Raw genomic sequence first — 22232 nt, 5'->3', positions numbered from 1 at the left:
TAACCTTTGTATAATCCTTAAATTGCATATTCACAAGCATATTCACATGCAAAATATTATATATTTATAGGATATAACTATAAACATACCACTCTGTGTGTTTGCTATTGCACTTGTATGGTGAATCCTTTTCTAAAGCATATGATACTGTGTTTACTATTGTACATAGACTATGTTCCCTCTTTTTTAAAGCACCAGATGTGTATGTATGTATATATCTATATATATATATATATATATATATATATATATATATATACATATATATATTATAACCTGCTGTTATTATGTTCATGTATATTCTCCTGTTATTATGTTCATGCATAAAGTTTATGTATGTTGTCTTGCCTTGTTTGGTCCAGGTAATTGCTGAAAATGGTCTTAGGACCAGTCTACCAACCCGGTTAACAGATGAAAATAAATAAATAGAAAGCTTGTGAGAAGAAGGAAATAGCAGAAACAAACATGCCTTATAAAGAAACATGCAGAAGACAGAGACAGCTAGTTTTTGCTGTTGTTTATTTTACATTTACAAGGGGTAATTGAACAATAAGTAGCCTAAATTGAGGTAATTTCCTGTATGATCTTTCTAGCTAAGATCTTCTCCTTTACTCTTTTTACTTTCATGTGAGTGTGTTTGGGTATGTCTATGTCATCCGATGATCACTTGTGCTGACATTCTCTCAAAAATTTAGCAGAGCACTCCAATCATTCCATCTCCAATAATGCTGAGTAAGTGCAAGATGTTGTCTTAAAGAGTCACTCACACATTTCAGTGTAGCACTTATCTTTCCTGCTCCATATCAGTGTAACCCTGAAAACTATATTTACATATCAAACATACAGGCACTGCTTGCATTTTATTGGCATATCTTTATAGAAAGTTAAGCAATAGCTACAATTTAATGAATAACTATGAAATACATAAATTGGGATAGGAAATGTGTTTGTGTGCCTTACACTTTTTTCAAGTGAGAAGTCAACATGATGGAAATCTCTAAGACATACTAAATTATAGTTTTATAGTTTGTTTTTGTATTCATTAGTTAAAGGGCAGGGACAATATTAATGACTATTTGCTGATGAGCAAAGCAAGCATGATATAACCGGCCATGTATACTTCAATGTTAACATTTTTAAATAATGCGTTTATTTTGTGTAATCATATGTGGTAGTTTTTTTTTTTGTTTTTTGTTTTTTTTTTAACTTGGCATATTTTGTCATAGTTTATGGTTTAAACAAATGGTTGGAGAGACACATTTTTTCATTACGTCAGCACTTTCTGGAATGAGACACCATTTTTTGGCAGGATGGTACATCCTGGCAGTTAGCAAGCTATACCCATGAAGGCAATGCTTGTTCTGTAAGTATTTTCATTTCAGCAGAATTATAGCAGCTTACTACTTCCTAGTCATGTTGATGCCAATGAGAAGCCCTTGGAGAGCTGCAGAGGTAAGACACTGCAAAGCCATAACCAGACCATATCTATGGTGGAATGTATGTCTGCCCTGCTGAATTCCATATTTCATTGTCAAGATACATCACAGGACAGCTCTATACTGAAATGTCAGGCCTGGCAAAGCCAACTCCCAAAATAATAAAAAAAAAGAAAGAAAATAAAGGAAAAGAGGGAATACTGAGCAAACTTGTTTCTTCACTCTTCAATGTGAGGGACAAGCCCCCTCACCCCCAGCCCCCGATTTATATATGATATCAACTCCAAGATCACCATAACTCAAAGAAATGAATATCCTGCAAAATAGTAATCTTGGACTTGATATATGCAAAACTGGATTTTTAGTCATTCAGTCTCCACATTCTAAGACTTACCATTGCGAGTCCTGACATTTCAAACAGTTACCTCACAGAATGGACTGCAGTATAGCAAATAAAAGCCATTGAGATGTTCACTGTGCATGCTGTGTTGGGTAACCTTATGACATCCAATAAGGTCTAGATAAAAGGATAGCAACACACCTAGAAGTACTAGCAGTAAACCTAAAGGTAACAACACAGTATGAGGAAAAGGAAGAAACAGGGAAAGAACATAAAATTGACTCCCATGCTCCAGTTAGAGACCATGTGTTCCATGTATGTTCAAATACAGGTGAAACGCTAATGTGTGATATTTCGTCACAGCCTACAAGACTTTTACATGGCATTACTTATAATCATTATTATTATGAATACCATCCTTAAAGGATGTGCTTGAAAAGCCTGATGTTGGTTCATTTCCTGCACTGCCTAGAACATTTCCTCTCAGTAGTCTTCATGCACAGTGGCCCCAAATATGTCAGTGCCTGGATAGACCCAGCATTAGCTGCCATTGCGTCTACCTGGTCAAGCACTCACTTAACTCCATAAGCAGGTAAGGACGCACAGGCAGGTCATGCGTTACAGCAATGACTTCAGTTGCTGGCAGCCTATCCATCTCAGACAGCTGCTGCACATGTCAGTGAGTCACGTAGTTCCTGCACTGTTGGAAGAGTTATTGCAGCCGGACTGTGACTCTATCTATCTCTACTGAAAGAGCTTGACCCTGAGGCCATGTCAGCACTCTTTGTAGCCAAGATTCTGGTCCCCGCATTAGTGGACACTAGGAGTAGGGACCTAATCAATGTGTGCCCTGCCACTGTGTCCTGTGAGTCAGATACATCAGTTCATTATGCAACACTTTACTGATGCTTTCAGTTGTCACATCAGGTAGACTTGCTTAAACCAGTACCACAATGCTATGTATGTGTCCTTTGCTCAAGTCAGGCAGTCCCTAAATGTAATTCTTGCAGTTGAAATGCACAGTTAGCATCCCAGCTCACTTAGACATACAGTCCCACACAGAGACCAATGGAGGTCACATGTGTAAGTCCCCAAAGAACATGTGACACTCAATACCCAGGATACATGCAATGAATATTGTCAGGTTATGCAACCAATACACCTGTAATGAAATGCACATGTATAAAAACACCACCACACATCAAACATCATGTGGTCAAGTATATATTAACAACCCATAATATGTATAGTATATACCTGGACAGTCATCACCAGACTGGCATGCAGGGTACCCATGTCCCCCCGGGATATGCACTGTATATAGGAAGATAATAATACATAGCTTCAGGCCATGAAGAGAAAATACAGACAAGGATAAAAAACATCAAATATATGTTACACAACTCTCTGTCCTGCTGGCATGCCAACTTCAATGGCATCTCCAGATATTGTCCGATTTATATCATACATTGCATGGACCAAGTATTTTAACCCTACTCCCCAAGTCAAAAGTTGGTGGTGGGTGCAATACACATTGCACAGTATGCAGCAGTAATATCACAGGTTATTCTATGAGCCCTAATACTCATATTAGTTGTACCTTCAAGACGTTTGCACTGTCTTTCCATGACCACTAGTTACACTGACCCACTGTACTATATCCTACTAAATGTTATCAGACCAAGCCTGCTGGAAAGCAGGAATCCCAATCAAAAACACTGGAGAAGAACTTCATTACTCTCTGGATGTCATTTTACACACACAGGCAATTTCCTGTTTCACTGAATCATCAAAATAGAAACAGCAATATGGAGACAAGTTCCCTACACCCATTATGAAAGAACAAAGGCCCCTCTATCATCTTACTTAATGTATCCTGTTCGAGTGCTCCCCAAATTGACCATCGATTAATATATTTTCAAAGAAACAGAAGTTCACTGAACAGGGTCTCAGTGACACCAACAACTGGAATGTCCACAGAGGTTCATCACTAAAAGAATACAGAGCATATGTAATATGTAAGAATCAAATAAATTGGGGAAACTGCCCAAAAAACCAAGAAAGATACAAAAAACGCAGTATGTACGGAGAGAATAGTCCACTGTAATCCACTTGTAGTAAGCCAAAAGCGTTTATTCCAACCACTTATTCACGAACAAAAATCCAATAAAAAATTATATAAAAACACATGAACGCCTTTTAAAATACCAAGACAGCGTTTTCGTCTATTCGTTGACTTCATCAGATGACCAGTATATCCTTCTAATCTATCAATTTATATATATGTATACCTCTTAATTACATATCCAATACCATTCATTGTCTAATTAAAATTATTGAATGTTAATCAATTAACAAAACTAATTATATTTTTTTAAAAAACTTTTTGAAGCGACCCTTAAATATTCAATTCATAAATATTCTATGTTAAAAACTGCCAATTTCAAAACAAATATAAATATAATAATTTGTTTATTAAAAAGTTTCTCTTATTAAGAAATATATAAAAACTGTTCTGTTAAAACACTATATTCTAAAACATAAAGCCATTCAATTATGCGTTATAGCTGCCCTCCAGTGGTAAACTTTATTATCGATCTGGATTATGACCAGGCTTTTCCACCTCTACGTAGATCCGAGAGGCTAATGAATAGACAAGGTCCACAGCAAACAAATTTTCAGAGGAGAGGAGGGAGAAGGGGGAAGAGGAGATTCTAAGGAATACCCACCTAACCCACCCTGACAGACATACGGATGAGATAATTATAGACGGAAATAAAAATACATCTCACAATTTTACCATTTATAATTTTAGCAACACCATTATAGAAAAGGAACATTTTGGATTATTCTCTAAGGGTTTGAAATTTATACCATACAAGAGAGGGGATATTACAAAAAGTTTATTGGATATTAAGCTTTTTTTTGAGGAAAGTTAACTTGAGTATTATGTTTCCTGACGGAAATAAACATGTTAACAATGAATTGAGAAGGAAGAGCACATATAATCCACCCCTGCACCCCCAGTTAAAAAAATTAGAAAAAGTGATTCAGAGTGAAGTAAGAAAGTATGGGGATGGTTATAAATGTAAGTGGAATTTAAGTAAAAAAGAAAAATAATTAATGTATGGAATAAGAAACAATGAAAATATGAGAGTTATGAAACTAGATAAGGGGGAGGGGTAGTTTTTATGGACAACATCCTGTATGAGAGTAAAATAAATGCTATATTATGGGATGAAACTAGATATTCAGTTGTTTCATTGAATGAAATGAATATAACTTATAATAAAATTGATATAAATTTAAATGACATGTTGCAAGAGGAACTTATTGATTACAATACTTATAAATATTTAAAAGTGGATAAACTTAGAACCCCCACTATATTTGGTATACCAAAAATCCACAAAAATGAAAGTGACCCACCCCTCCACCCTATAGTTTCAGCAGAGGGATCTAAAACGTATGCTTTAGCTAAGTATGTGGATACAAAATTAAAAAGCTTGTGGACTAAACTGACAAATATATTAAGAGATTCATGGGACCTTTTGAGGGATATAACTGACTGTCCCTGGCATGATAACATCCTATTTATCACCATTGGTATTGTAGATTTATTTTCTTTCATCCCTTATACTGAGGGTATGGAAATGTTAGAATAAATAGTATATGAAAATCAACAAATGACACAAAATGAAAAACTAGTTAACATATGGCTGATGGGCTTAATGTTAAAATACAATTTTCTATATTTAAAGGGGAATTCTTTCGACAAATACAAGGTGTAGTGATGGGAGCGGCGTGTGCCCCAACCTATGCTAACCTTGTATTGGCCAATTGGGAAGAGAAATACATTTTGAATTCAGAATTTAAAACCTGTTGGATTTTGTATAGAAGATTCCTAGATGATATAGTAATTTTCTGGACTGCTGGAAGAGAAAAATGTAAGGAATTTTTGATATATATGAGGGGTACAACAACATTTTTAAAATTTACCCATAAAATCTCAGAAAATGAATTATATTACTTAGATTTAGAAGTATATAAAGCAGGACAGAAATTTGAAACTAAAATATACAGAAAAAATACATTTTGTAACTCCTTTTTACACTTCGAAAGCGCACACCCCACACATTGTAAAATAAATATTGTTAAAGGTCAATTTGTTAGGGGTAGTCGCATGATAAGTTCAGATAATGAATTTAGAAATTAATTTGAACTACTAGAAAATATGTTTATAGAGAGGGGTTATCCCTTGAATTTTCTTAAACAAATAAGGAGAGAAGTGGAAGAATGAAGGAAAGATAAATTTTCTCCTATATATAAAAACAAATAATTTAGTGATGAGAATAAGAAAAAGAATATGAATAATAAGGGAGATAATGGAGAGGTATTCCAACAGGCTTTAATATTGGAATATAATGGGTTAAATAATGGCATTAAAAAGATATGTTTGAAGGAATGGGAGAAATTCACAACACTTACAGATATAGAGAATTTATCAAAAATACCTAGAAAAATAATTTATAAGAACTCCCAGAATATAAGAAATATTATAGAAATAAAATATAATTTTAACAATAATAGAAATAAAATAGGCACATATAAATGTGGACATTGTAGCCAATGTACATATATTATAAACAGGGACAGCCATTATTTGGAAAGTAGAAAAAGATGGCTTTATAATTCAAAATATTTTAATTGTGAATCTAAAGGTATAGTTTACATGGCTTATTATGAAAAATGTGGATCCTTCTATATAGGAAAAACTGAGAGAATGTTAAAAAGAAGGATCTACGAACATATGTATGAAATAACGACAAAAAAAGAAAGCAATGCTTTATATAAAACATAGTAAGGTATGTCCAAGTTATAAGTATAAATTCATGGTAATAGAGCAAATTAAAAATTATATTAGGGGTGGTCCTTGGTAGGAAAAAATAGAATATAGAGAATTGTGGTGGCAAATAACCTTGGATACCGGAAAAATTCCTGGCTTAAACGATAACATTTCCATCTTACCACTATTAAAATTAAGATCTGCAAAACTTTAAAAGAAGCTAAAGGCAGATCAATAACAACGTTTACCACTAGAGGGCAGATATAACCCATAATTGAATGGCTTTATGTTTTAGAATATAGTGTTTTAACAGAACAGTTTTTATATATTTTTTAACAAGAGAAACTTTTTAATAAACAAATTATTATATTTATATTTGTTTTGAAATTGGCAGTTTTTAACACAGAATATTTATGAATTGAATATTTAAGGGTCGCTTCAAAAAGTTTTTTAAAAAAATATAATCAGTTTTGTTAATTGATTAACATTCAATAATTTTAATTAGACAATGAATGCTATTGGATATGTAATTAAAAGGTATACATATATATAATTGATAGATTAGAAGGATATACTCGTCATCTGATGAAGTCAATGAATAGACGAAAACGCTGTCTTGGTATTTTAAAAGGCGTTCATGTGTTTTTATATAATTTTTTATTGGATTTTTGTTCGTGAATAAGTGGTTGGAATAAACGCTTTTGGCTTACTACAAGTGGATTACAGTGGACTATTCTCTCCGTACATACTGCATTTTTTGCATAAGTAATATGTCCTATGCAGACTGCCTCAAGGCCTTATCCCTGTATTCTGTCTCCTACAGGCTTTTGAGGGAAGATCTATGCCTGGCATACAGGGCATTGTCAGACCCCACCCTGATGGACCTCCTGCATATCCACAAAATAAACAGTACCAGAATTACCCATTCTAAAAACTTAAACCTTATCTGTGATATAATAGGACCTGCTGGAGAGATAGGCATGCATCCCAGAGACTACCCTGTCTATGGAACAGGCTCCCCATCCATGTGAAGCAGAGTTCCTCCCTAATCCAATTCAAGTGCAACTTGAACAATTGGATGGGAAACTGGAAATTCATCCTTGGTTTGGCACCAGGTAACCTGTAAATGGTTCATCTCCCAGGCTCATGCTTACACTTATCAAGGCTATCAGAACTTGTCAGACATTTGGGATGCATGGCTAGGTTTAAAAAGGCCCTTGTGGTCATTAGCCTAGTATACACCTATGAACCTATAATACCCTGTCCTGCATGAAAGAGTTACTATGGTGCTTCTGTCTGCCTCTGTCTGTCACCTGTAAGCCTAGTACACTTAGGATTTTATTAGACATGTTCCAAGGACAAAGTCCACATACAGGATCTGTAACAAATGTTGTTAGTGGTTTAAAGTTTCTGTCAGCAAGCAAGAAAAATATTAGCTGCAATAAACAGTTGTATATGTGTGTACTTTGAACCGTATATATGCTAAAGCTGTGTGCATGTAGGCAGGTAGGTCTGTAGTATAGCTGGAACCTTATATATGCTAAAGCTGTGTGCATGCAGGCAGGGATGTCTGTAGTATAGTTGGAACCGTATATATGCTAAAGCTGTGTGCATGCAAGCAGGGATGTCTGTAGTATAGTTGGAACCATATATACGCTAAAGCTGTGTGCATGTAGGCAGAGATGTCTGTATTGTAGTTGGAACCGTATATATGATAAAGCTGTGTGTATGCAGGCAGGGATGTCTATAGTATAGCTAGAAATGTAAATATATATGCTAAAGCTATATGCATGCAGACAGGGATGTCTGTAGTATAGTTGGAACCATATATATGCTAAAGCTGTGTGCATGCAGGCAGGGATGTCTGTAGTATAGTTGGAACCGTATATATAATAAAGCTGTGTCCATGCAGGCAGGGATGTCTGTAGTATAGTTGGAACCGTATATATGCTAAAGCTGTGTGCATGCAGGCAGAGAGTGTAGTATAGTTGGAACCATATATATGATAAAGCTGTGTGCATGCAGGCAGGGATGTCTGTAGTATAGCTGGAACTATATATATGCTAAAACTGTGTGCATGCAGGCAGGGATGTCTGTAGTATAGCTGGAACCATATATAGGCTAAAGTTGTACGTATGCAGGCAGGGATGTCTGCAATATAGTTGTAACTGTACATATGATAAAGCTGTGTGCATGCAGGCAGGGATGCCTGTAGTATAGTTGGAACCATATATATATATATATATATATATATATATATATATATATATATATATATATATGATAAAGGTGTGTGCATGCAGGCAGGGATGTCTGTAGTATAGCTGGAACTGTATATATGATAAAGCTGTGTGCCTGCAGGAAGGGATGTCTGTAGTATAGTTGGAACCGTATATATGCTAAAGCTGTGTGCATGCAGGCAGAGATTGTAGTATAGTTTGTGTGCATGCAGGCAGGGATGTCTGTAGTATAGTTGGAACTGTATATATGCTGAAGCTGTGTGCACGTAGGCAGGGATGGCTGTAGTATAGCTGGAACTGTATATATGCTAAAACTGTGTGCATGCAGGCAGGGATGTCTGTAGTATAGTTGGAATGGTATATATGCTGAAGCTCTGTGTATGCAGGCAGGGATGTCTGTAGTATAGTTGGAACTGTATATATGCTGAAGCTGTGTGCATGTAGGCAGGGATGTCTGTAGTATAGTTGGAACTGTATATATGCTAAAACTGTGTGCATGCAGGCAGGGATGTCTGTAGTATAGTTTGAATTGTATATATGCTGAAGCTCTGTGCATGTAGTCAGGGATGTCTGTAGTATAGTTGTAACCGTATATATGCTAAAGTTGTATGCATGCAAGCAGGGATGCCTGTAGTATAGTTGGAACTGTATATATGATAAAGCTGTGTGCATGCAGGCAGGGATTTCTGCAGTATAGTTGGAACCATATACATGATAAAGCTGTGCGCATGCAGGCAGGGATGTCTGTAGTATAATTGGAACCGTATATATGCTAAAGCTGTGTGCTTGCAGGCAGGGATGTCTGTAGTATAGCTGATATCGTATATATGCTTAAGGTATGTGCGTGCAGGCAGGGATGTCTGTAGTATAGTTGGAACTGTATATATGCTAAATCTGTGTGTATGCAGGCAGGGATGTCTGTAGTACAGTTGGAACTGTATATATGCTAAAGCTATGTGCATGCAGGCAGGGATGTCTGTAGTATAGTTGGAACCATATATATGTATATATATATATATATATATATATATATATATATATATATATATATATATATATATATATTAGAAAGCTGTGTGCATGCAGGCAGGGATGCTGTAGTATAGTTGGCACCATATATATGCTAAAGCTGTGTGCATGCAGGTAGGGATGTCTGTAGTATAGCTGGAACCGTAAATATGCTAAAGCTGTGTGCATGCAGGCAGAGACTGTAGTATAGCTGGAACCGTATATTTGCTAAAGCTGTGTGCATGCAGGCAGTGATGTCTGTAGTATAGTTGGAACCAGATATATGCTGAAGCTGTGTGCATGTAGGCAGGGATATCTGTAATATAGTTGGAACCGTATATATGCTAAAACTGTGTGCATGCAGGCAGGGATGTCTGTAGTATAGTTGGAACCGTATATATGCTGAAGATGTGTGCATGTAGGCAGGGATGTCTGTAGCATAGTTGGAACTGTATATATGCTAACGTTGTATGCATGCAAGCAGGGATGTCTGTAGTATAGTTGGAACTATATATATGATAAAGCTGTGTGCATGCAGGCAGGGATGTCTGTAGTATAATTTGAACCATATATATCATAAAGCTGTGTGAATGCAGGCAGGGATGTCTGCAGTATAGTTGGAACCATATATATGATAAAGCTGTGTGCATGCAGGCAGAGATGTCTGCAGTATAGTTGGAACCATATATATGATAAAGGTGTGTACATGCACGCAGGGATATCTGTAGTATATTCCAAGTGGTTTGTGGCTGCAGCAGCTCTGAAGAAACAGTCTTCTCTATGTTTGTCAGTTTACTTTGTGGAATGGATTTTAAGCATCTTTTAGCTTACCATGCCATACGTAGCTAATAAATCGTATCTGCATAGATTGTGTTTAAATATCATTACTAGCAGAAGTCATAGCTGGATCATTGTGCAGTAAACAATCTAATCTGTGTTGCAGTTCAGGTCAGACAGTTGCTGAATGCCTGTTACAGCAAGTTGCTGCTTTGAGGACACCTGTCTTTGTGTTGATACAGCACCATACTGCTTACGTCAGCACCTTAGGGAAAGGTACATAGTGGGTCAGTTTCATTGACATTAAGGTTGTTATTTTGTTGGCAACCGCTCAGGCAATGCTACTCATAACTAAATGGCTTGCATTAGTTGTGCTCATTTGTATGTAATTGTTTTTTTTGGGGGGGGCAGAGTCCTCATGCTTTACTACATTTGGCAGCATGCACCTTTCCAAAGGAAATGACATCTGGTGGAAAGACTTTGAAATTGACCTCTGTAGATGGAAGGGGGTATTCAAAACTGGGAATGAGGAGCATCATTGTTATAATGACCTCAAGTGATGGCATCCAGAAGAGTTAGATCAGCGGAGGGAGCAGTTCTTGTTCAAAAAGCATGTCTTCAGTTGCATATGCATAGCTTCTACATGGCATCCTAAGTGCTGATAATAACTGGTGTGTACTGATTTCCATTTTAACACAATTGATGTTATTGTTGTTACATGTGACATATTATGGCACTGTATGAGGTCTAGCCATGATAGCAGCAAAATATGGGTGCATAGCTCTCTATAGCCATTTGTGGTTAATGGCATATAATGGCTATTTCATTCTGCAAAGGAATGTAGATGCAGCCATACATGAGAACTATTGATGTCAGTCACTAAAATTTGGTCCTTCCTTGGACACAGACTGCTTTGAGAAGTCTGGGTCATAGACAGCAGACATCTCCTATGGGCACCTTAAGCAATGTTTTTTTTTTCCTAATGCTGGCAGTTTACTACTGTTGTCCTTGTGTCTTTTTAAGTTTTTACCTGATCATTGCAACTTACCTCATGTTGTCTGTGTGTTGATATATTTTTGATAATTTGACAGTTCAAGCCTGCCCATTTACTTGGTTTTTTTTTCCTGCTATCTGAATCTCCTTTATTTATTGAACTTTTACAGTGGTCTTTGTCGCCATTTCATTCTTAGTTGTTCAAGCATCTTATGGACCTTCAGAATTTCTGGCCATCACTCTTGATGCATTTTCTTGTCTCTTCACCATGTTCATAGATTTCTGAAATGACAGATACTGTTAAATCTCTCCGGTGTGGACACAGGTCATCTTCTGTCAGGCTGGACAGTGCTGCACTGCACAGCATGCCTACTGTCACCTTTACGGTGATATCTTGTCGACTATTCAATGACCTATCCATCTAGATGATCATCACCAATTCTGTGTGTTTAATTTACTTTCAGCATTGTTAAACCTTTTTGTTATTATGTGTTCACTGATCTCTAGTGTCCCTGTTCCTGTGACTTGTGTCATTTCTATGGACATCATTTTAATGGCAGAGTCTGACTCATGCTGCTTTGTTGCATATGATGAAGAGTTTTTGGATATGTTTGTGAACTTTTTCACTGACACAATCATCTTGACCACATTTATGATATACTTGCTGTCAGCATTACTATGACTAGTGTTAAATTATGTGTGATTCCATGCCATTTGCTGAAGTAATGTAATTATTGCTATATCATTGTGTTTGGGATTATTTCAGATGATTCAGGTAATAAGATTTTCATATAAAAATAAAAATAAAGCATAAATATTTACCATTCTATAAATAAAACACACCAGAGGGACAGATTTATTCTCCAATGTTTGCCATCTCTATGGAATAAAGTATTATTATATATTAAACAAAATGATGCTGGATATATCTTCCCTGACCTGACTTGCCTTATTCTTTTAGACCTGACTTGCCTTATTCTTATAGAAGCAGGAGGCATATTATAACAATAGATATCGACAAGGCACAACTGGTCTTATGGCTTACCTGCCTTGTAACTCCTATGCTTGATTGTATGACCTTGTTAGTAAGGGCCTGAATGTGAGCTTACTTTATTTTATATACATATATATATATATATATATATATATATATATATATATATTCTAGATATATTGAATATTGCAATCAGGCAGCTAATAAAGATAATAGTAGATCTTATTCACTATGCTAAAAGACAAGAGTTAGCAGGACTTCAAGAGAATTTAGCTGTAGTCAGACAGCTTCAAATAATCTAAATTTTAAATTAGCAGATACAACTCGTGATTTGCTTTTTTACTGCACTTAATAATAAAGTAGTCTAGTCTTTATAATTGATAAGTTCACTTCAGTTTATCAGCTATTAAGTAAACAGTATTTCCTCAACAAACAAACTCTGCCCATCAATCTACTCAGTACTGGCGTATCTATGTATGTTTTAGCTGTTGTATTGGACCACATTGTGCATACCTTATCAATCTACCTTTGTGTTGTGTACATACACTTTTCCAGGGATGATGCAGATATTTTGTAATCATCACTTGCCATGTTTTAATATCCTCGTGGTGCATATATAAGTTGCATGTCAGCAATAGTACCTATCTATTCTATATTGTATCTTCTACTTTTCCCAAATAAACCCTCACTTCTTCTTATTTTAACTACATCCTCATATTGTAGCCTTTTAAACCTCTCTATTCCTTAAATTCCACAGAAGATACCAGGACAACCTAACACCTCTTTCTTCATAGAGAGTACTTCTTTCCTACCTACCCTCTACCAGCTTTCAGACTCCACTGCCACCAAATATCTTACTGCCCTGCAACTTCTTGTTTCCTTCTCACTCAATATTTCCCCACTACTTGTCATCAATAAAATACAGATCTCTTTACTTAATCATGCTACTCCCCTAGCTTATCCTCTATTCTAATCCTCCTACATGGCTTCCATCCCTTGTGCAGTACTAACACTAAATTTTTAACCTATAGAGATATCGTCAATAAAGCAAGGTATAACAGCAAACTGGTCTCCTTATTTCAAGACTTGTCTAAAGCCTTCACCACAGTTTGTCCCAGCAAACTTCTACTTCAAATGCTCTCACTAGGTCTCTCTCAGCCCACCCTTGTATGGTTCAAAAGCTACCTGTCTAATAGGTATCAGTCAGTATAAAATGGCACTCCCCCCTCTCTCCATACCTCCCAGTCACCTCCAGTGTACTACAAAGCTCTATCCTTGGTTCCCTCCTCTTTAACATTCTGACAAGCACACTCCTCAAATCCACACAACAGGCCTCCCTAATGCAGCAGTATGCATATGACTTTACAGCATACCTCTCAACGTCTTAGCACAAGAAATCAGGACAAATCCTAAAATAATGGGGGACAAAGGCACAAATATAGGGACAAATTCTAAATGTTGATCTTATAAGCTTAGAAAGCTGCTAGAATAACAGAATTTGTGTTAGCATGCATTTTCTGTAGGATATGAAGTTTGAAATTCAAATTTGCATCATTATTTAGTGACGTCAATCTTCAGTAAAACCACACATTTTATGTGGAACTGACCAAACATATGAGACAAAAATCGAGACAGTTGAGAGCTATGCATCACAGTCATTTGGACATCTGACGACATGGCACACCTCCAAAAAAAATACTCAGGAAGCTTTGACAGCAAAGGAAACATGGTTTTGTAACACACAACTCATGCTCAGCCCCCCAAAAAACAAACTAATACCTTTTCCCCAACTCCATCTGTCATGAAAAAAACAAAATGTAAAGTATTTTCTCTTGATAATACAACCATCAGTCACTTTTTATAGCAAATTATTAGGGATGATAGTGGATGATCATCTTAAATTTGACCTGAATATACAACATTGCATATGAAAAACTAATATATACACAGCTTATTACCACCTATACAATTATTCAGCATCCATCTGCTTTTCCACCACTAAATATCATTCTACACAATAATGTTCCCAGTCGATCATTATGATCCAGTGACCAAAAGCTCCTGCCTGTCCAGAAAGCTATGAAATCTGTTGGGCATTGTCTGTACTCATGCCATGTTGCTAAGACCTGGAACTCCTTACCTGTATCCATCAGGTCAACACCCTCCCTCCCATCTTTCAAAACCACTCTGCCAGACTTCCTAGCCAAAATCTGGCTCTGCTCTTGCTCAATACTAGGATAAACTATATCCCTAAATGTGAACAAGTACCTATTCATTCCTTACACCTCCTTTCTCTCACTTCCTTACTTCTATCAGTTTCTCACTAAATGTACCATAAGCCTGCTTTTCGTCTCACTTCATTTTGCAATTCCTGTTTGTATTATAGTAACTTACCTTTAGTTTCTATATAAACTGGCTACAATTTCTCCAAATATTAAATCATTGTCATATAACTTGTTTCTACCCTTAACAAATGTTTTCATATTATGTCTAATTTGGTATAATAATTTAAACTGTAGATGTTTAGTATTATTTTTGAAGATTGTAAAATTATTGTTCTTATGTTTTGTAATACTTTGGAGCTTTTTTCCCCAGGCCTCTGCTAAAAATGGGCTCCTAACCATTCTGACTTTCCTGGTAATCAAATGTCAATCAATCAATAAATAAATAAATACAGGTGTCTGAGTACTGCTGACTGTATAAACTTTGTGTATGTCTAATTTCAGAGCATTAGACTGTCCTGTATTTCTGTAGTATTGTTTAGTGCAAGACATCTGTGCTTTGTTATTCATGTGTATGTTTTTCACATGTTCACCACTATAAAGGTTGACATGTACATAACAGTCATTATGTTGTAGTAAAGTTGTTCAAGGTACCATATGTTCATATATAGTTTATTAATGTATATTGGTATCTACCATCATGTTTCTCATTATTTATTCCTACCACCCTTTTCTAGCATGTGTGACATACATCAATGTCTGACCACAGTTTTAGATTTGATTTACTGGGATATTATTTTTGCATCATCTTAAAATACTCAATTGTATTTATTACTGCTTGGTGTAACTCATTCTAAGCCTTTTGGTTTAAACACTTGGGCTTCGGACCAGTTAGTTGTTTTGCACTGAGAGGTTTGTGGTCTGCACTGTTGTGGCAGAACAGGTAGCTTACATACTTCTAGGTTGAGAACTGCTGATTGAGGGCTCAGTGTCTGTTATTCTAAAAGTGTATTAATTCTGGTTTAAGCACTTGGGCTTTCAAGCCAGTTATTTTACATTAAGAGGGTTCGTGGTCTGCACTCTTGTGGGAGGAGAGGCTGGACTCTGCCCTTCTGAGCTGGGAATTTCTGGTTAAAGGCTTATAGTGCATGCATATCTGAACTGTTTCTTACTGAAGTTGGTGCCTTGTTTGCTGTGGCATAGACTGGATTCGGGCCTGCTGGATCTAGCTTTGTTTGTGTAACTTGAGCACTAATCCAGACATTCTCTAAAGTATTCAATGGTATTTATTACTGCTTGGTTGTAACTTGATTAAAGTGTAGCTATCATTCAAGTCTTTTGGATTAAGCACTTGGGCTTCAGACCAGTTGTTTTACATTAGGAAGGTTTGTGGCAAGCACTGTGGTGGCAGGACAGGTAGCTTTCATCCTTCTAAGTTGGGAACTGCTGATTGAGAGCCCAGTGTCCAAGTGTATTAGTTCTGGTTTAGGCACTTGGGCTTCAGGCCAGTTATTTTACATTAAGAAGGTTCGTGGACTGCACTCTTGTGGGAGAAGAGGCTGGACTCTGCCCTTCTGAGCTGGGAATTTTCTGGTTAAAGGTTTATAGTGCCTGAATATTTGAACTGTATCTTACTGAAATTGGTTCACCTTGTTTGCTCTATCATAGACTAGATCCAGGCCTACTGAATCTAGCTTTGTTTATATACTTGTTGTTTGTTTGCTTGTTATTTCCTGGAAGCTAATTCACCTAATACGCAACTTCTCAGCTTCTGTGGATCACTAGTGATATCTGCATTGCTTACTGTACTTATTTCCTTGTTTCACTTGAAAGAAAGTTACTGTTTGTCGTTTTTGCATTTAGTTACTTGTATCACATTGCACTCAAGTTACCTGGCACTTGCTCACTAAAGCAATTATATAAGTCAGCACTAAAAATTAAAAGCACTACACCCTCACTCCCCACTGGCCCTTGTTTTCAATTAAGGATTTCCCAATATTATTCTAGCATGTCCAAAGGTCAGTTGTCAATCTCCTCTCCGGTCCAGCTGGTGAATCTGGGAATCTTGAGGCAATGTTATAACTGCCTCATGTACACAGACAACCCTCTCCTCCTCCCACATAACACAAATACTTGCGAGATGCAGCTATTTAGCCAAACTGGAGGCTGAGCTCTCTCAACTCAGGACTGGCAAGACCAGACAGGAGGAGAAGGCAACTACACACACCACAAAACCAGCCTCACATAATGCTACCACTCCACTGAATCAAACACATAAACACACAAAGACATACTCGGAGGCTCTGAGTAAAATTTACCTAAACAGCAGAGGCCTCCAAAGCAGACACCCAAACAACTGCTACCTCAAGACACCCCAAAAGCAACACATAAACCACAAAAGCAGTGTGCAAAGCAGTCACAGCCCTTAAGGCCAAATACAACACCAAACATACTTGTCATAGGTGACTCCATAGTCAGACACACTGACGTCCCACTCACCAGGCTGAACAAGGAGAGGGTCACAGTAAGCTGCCTATCGGGCGCTAGAATCCGCCACATAACACAAGCACTGGGTCACTCCACAGCAAGTACAAATATGACACAGTCATTGTCCATGCTGGTGTGAACGACCTGAGACGATACCTCCCTGGACTGCATGAAAAGAGACATAGAGGAGCTCTCTGATTATGTAGCCCAGGCAGGTATGACCCTAACCCTGAGCAGTATCCTTCCTTCACCAAGAATGATGCCACAATATAGAGACAAGATGATCAGCTTTAACAATTGGCTTAATGTCTGGTGTCATTCAAAGGGATCCAGTGTCTGTCTGCCTGGGATGACATGCTTGACAAGCCACGCTGCTTCAAGGGACGGCTTGCACCTGTCACCCTGGGATTCCGGATATTGGCTAAGGCTCTTGCCACCCCCATAGTGCCTTTTTAGGCAAGGCTCAAATTCTAAACCTACCACCCTAGAAAACAAAAATGGGAAGAAATTGAGGGTAATGCTGCTCAATGCCAGAAGTCTAAATCTCAAAATGCACGCACTCGAGGCCCTTCTCAGTATGGAGAACATCGATGTCTGTGCTGTAACTGAAACCTGGTTCAAGGCTCCTGAGAGCACCCGGCACTATTAGGTTTTACCTCATATCATGCGTTCCGCCCCAAAACCCGGACCACTCCACAAAAGGAGGGGTGTATCCATATTCATAAAGGATACTCACACCTCCAGGTTGGTGGCAACGCATGAAGCTTGAAACCATCCAGGTGCAACTAACAATAGGCAAAACTGCTCTACAAATTGTAGCATGCTACAGGCCACCCTCTCAAACTCAGGAACCCCACACAGCCTTCCTGAAGACACTGGAGGGTATAAATGTATCTCCAAACACCATCATATTGGGTGACTTCAACTACCGAATATAGACTGGGAACATTACTCAAGCCCTAACTTTCTAGCCCAACGGTTCCTGGAGTTCATAAATTCAAATGCCATGGAACAGCTAGTCACTGTTCCCACGAGAGGAGAAAATATACTAGATCTCATTGTCACAAACATGGGGACAAAATGCTCCACACGGAAGTATATCCCTCATTGGTGAGATCTGATCATAAACTAATCTCACTGGAAATCCACATCCGCCCCACCCCAAACAAAAAGACCATAGTGAAGAACTTCTCTAAAGCAAACTTCACACTACTCAAGACTGGTGTGGTATCCTTCAAGGCCCCTGAGTCAGAGGAAACCACAACCCAAGCTGCGGAAGCCCTTACAAATGCCTTCTATGAACACCTCCAGGACTGCATGGATCAGGCAATCCCAAATAAAACCAAGACTCTTTCCACAAAGGGCAAACGTCCAGTCTGGTGGACCCCAGCCATTAACAAACTTTACAATAAGAGGAGAAAGCTATTACATGATAGAACAAAATCCATAAAAGGGAAGTCACCCTGATCATTATTAGTAAAAATTACGAGCACTCATAAAATCAACTAAGGCCAATTTTGAGAGAAAAATTGCCATGGATTCAAAGGACAATCATAAGGCCTTTTTCAGCTATGTTAGGAACCTGGGTGGAAACTCACAGATATGCTCAGAATTAGTCCAAAATGATACAAAAATCACTGAACCCACAGACATTGCCAACATACTGGCAGACAGGTTCAGTGCAAACTTCACCCCCTCTCCCCTAAAGGAGAGATAACTATCCCAGCCGAGTGTAGCCTCCCGGACATCTCAAATGCGCAGGTGAAAGCTGCTCTCTCTAAAGCTAAAAACACAGCATCAATGGGACGGATGGTGTCCCCGGCTGTGTGCTACACGAGCTAAATGAGGAATTAAACCCGCACATAAGGCAGCTGTTTAATCTCAGCCTTACCACAGGATACGTGCCCAAGGAGTGGCGTCACGGCAACTGTGGTCCCACTCCACAAAGGTGGCCTCTCGGACCCTGGTAATTACCGCCCCATAAGCTTAACAAGTCTAGTCTGCAAAGCTATGGAGAGGATCATAATGGAGCTCATAAACAAAGATATAGGGGACTTGCAGACATTGGACCCGACCCAGTTTGGCTTTGTCAAGGGAAGATCATGCCTTTTGAACTTGGTCGACTTCTTCGAAATAGTCACCAAGGCCATTGATGAGGGAAAGGCAGTCCATACAGCCTACCTTGACCTTGCAAAGGCTTTCGACACAATACCCCACTCGGGTATTGTAGAAAAACTTACCAGCTTAAATGTAAACCCATATGTCACAAGATGGGTTGCAAACTGGCTTAAGGACAGAACCCACAGGGTTAGAGTTGCTGGCGCTGTGTCAGACTCCAAGCCGGTCACAAGTGGTGTCCCACAGGGCTCGGTCCTTGGCCCCCTATTGTTTGGCATCTACTTCTCAGAAGTACAGGCCAACATGGGAGGACTTTGGCTGACAAAGTTTGCAGATGACTGCAAACTGGGCGCCATAGTGGAAAGTGCATCGGACACTGATATCCTTCAGAAGGGACTCACGGAAACAGATAGCTGGTGCCAGAGCCATGGCCTGAAGTTAAACGCCAAAAATGTATAGTCATACCCTTCGGGAAAAACAAGGTAACCCCAAACTACCATATAGGTGGCAATCCACTAAGCACAGAAGAGGTTATCAGGGACCTGGGGACCCAGGTTGACAGTGGCCTTTCTTTTGACACTCACATTGCTAAAGTGGTTAGAAAGACCTTCTACATTGCCCACCTGATCATGAAGGATTCACATCCAGATCTAGTGAGGTCATTGTTCCCCTGTACTCTTCACTTATCAGACCAATGATCGAGTACAATGCCCCATTCGGGATGTATCTCACCCGACATCTGCAGCAATTGGAGAGGCCCCAAAAGTTCCTCACCAAAAGGATAAAGGGACTCCAAAATCTGTCATATGCTGCCAGATTGAAGAAACTCCAGCTCTATTCAGTCGCATACCGTCTGCTCAGAGGTGACATGTGCCTGACATACAAGGCCATGTCCAACCCGGAATTAATGGACATGCTCCACCTCAAAAAATCCAAATCCACCAAAACCACTAGAGCAAGCGACTTAAACCTTAGCACGGATATAAATAGGACGTGCTGGAGGGATAGATTTATCACTCAGAGACTCCCTATGCTGTGGAATAAAATCCCGGTCCATGTGAGGCAGAGCACCTCGCTGACTCTGTTCAAGAGAAATCTAGATCTGTGGATGGGAGATCGTAGGTTTACCCCGGGAATCATCTCTGGGTCACTGCTGGACAGAGGCACAACAAACTAATGGGCACAGTATTTTTTCATATAAGGGGTGGCGTAAGCCACAATAATTTGGGCTAGGCTTATAAATGCCTTAGGGCAGATAGCCTAGTATAAACCTATGAACCTATGAACCTATGAACATCACATGCAGGTAAATATTCATGATTTCACATTACTGTTTTTTTTGTGTCTGTGTACCCCACTACTGCTAAATGCCTATCCATTTACCACATCCTTGTCCATTTCTTTTTAATGTGATGCTAACCCTACTTGCCAATGCATGTCCAGTTCTGCTCCCCAGGCTATGCATGCAAAGGGCGTAGAGCAGGGCTGTCACTTTTCTGCAAGTTTCATTAGTCAACATATTTCCTCAGCCCCCTTTACAATGGATACCTCCATATTGTCCTGATATTCACCAAGGAACTTGTATGCAGTACTCTTCTTCAGACATGCTTCCATCCCCCCAATTAATGGTAAGCAGACACAGACCCTTTAGTCTCTTCAGGGCTCTATCCCTGTATGCCACAATGCCAACACAGGGCTTCACAGGACTATTGGTGAAAGAATAGTTGTGTAAAATCTTAGCATAATGATAGATGTCCTTCTGTTCTTTGTTGCAGAATTCATAACATGAGGGAGTTCCCTGCTGTAAGTGAACCAACGTTGGCCAATATACAACAGACTATACTACTGTAGGGGTGCATGGTACGTCACACGTAGGCTGCAATCGGACGTCTGCCATAAATGTGACATATGTACACACCATCCCCAGAACTGACTGCCTCAGGAGGAATGCCAGCCTAAGGAAGGAGAGTAAGAATCATCCAAGAAGCAAGGGCAGTGGGAAGAAGGCAGGGATAGAAATACTGCAACAGAGAAGGGAAGAACATCTACCACTATGGAAAGATTTTACACAACTATTCTATGTCCTTCTATTCATCTGTTGCAGTATTCATTACATGAGGAAGTGTTCCAAAGCTCAAGGGAGAAGGGAGTAGCCGAGGAGATTTCCAGGAAGCTCTGCAGTATGGTTCTAGCAAACCCTGCTCTTGATTTAGAAATTACATCTAATTTATAGTGTTTGGTGAAAGTATGGATTGAGGTCCATGTGGCTGCTTCAATAATTGAGTTAGTGTCCAATCCCTTGAAGAAGGCCCCAGATGAGGCATCAACCCTGGTGGAATGAGTCCTAACAGGGAAATGGAGAGTCTTATCATAGTAAGTGTAGCAGAAGGAAATAGTCTTAAAAATCCAGGAGGAAATATTCTGCTTGGACACAGCCCACCCCATGGCCCCGGGGTGGTAAGAAACGAAAAGCTGATTAGACTTTCTAACAGCTTTGGTCTTATCCAAATAAAATGTAAGTTGCCTGTGGACATCTAAGGAATGGAGGACCCTCTCACTAGAGCTCTGGAGAGAAGGGAAAAGGGTAGGTAAGTGTACGGAATGATTAAGGGATAGGTCATTCTTGTTGACTTGTTACAATTTATGAGCACTTATCATGCAAGTTTTACCATTTCATTATTACATATATTTGGAGTATGTTTTAAGACGAAGTTAGTACGTGCAGAGTGTATTTTATTTCATTCACCATAATTATTTTTATTACATTGTCA

General features: G+C 38.5%; 1 protein-coding gene across 1 annotated transcript in view; it reads left to right on the top strand.

Annotated features, from left to right (window-relative positions):
• Positions 1 to 22232, top strand: part of LOC122789357 (dual specificity protein phosphatase 13-like) — a 256635-nt gene that overhangs the window by 359 nt on the left and 234044 nt on the right. The gene's annotated exons all lie outside the window — the stretch shown is intronic.

Source organism: Protopterus annectens, chromosome 14.part0 (genome assembly GCF_019279795.1).
Source record: "Protopterus annectens isolate FY-2018-M chromosome 14.part0, PAN1.0, whole genome shotgun sequence".
Taxonomy (NCBI): domain Eukaryota; kingdom Metazoa; phylum Chordata; order Ceratodontiformes; family Protopteridae; genus Protopterus; species Protopterus annectens.
The sequence above is the reverse complement of the archived record's forward strand: the minus strand, read 5'-3'. Positions and strand labels throughout refer to the sequence as shown.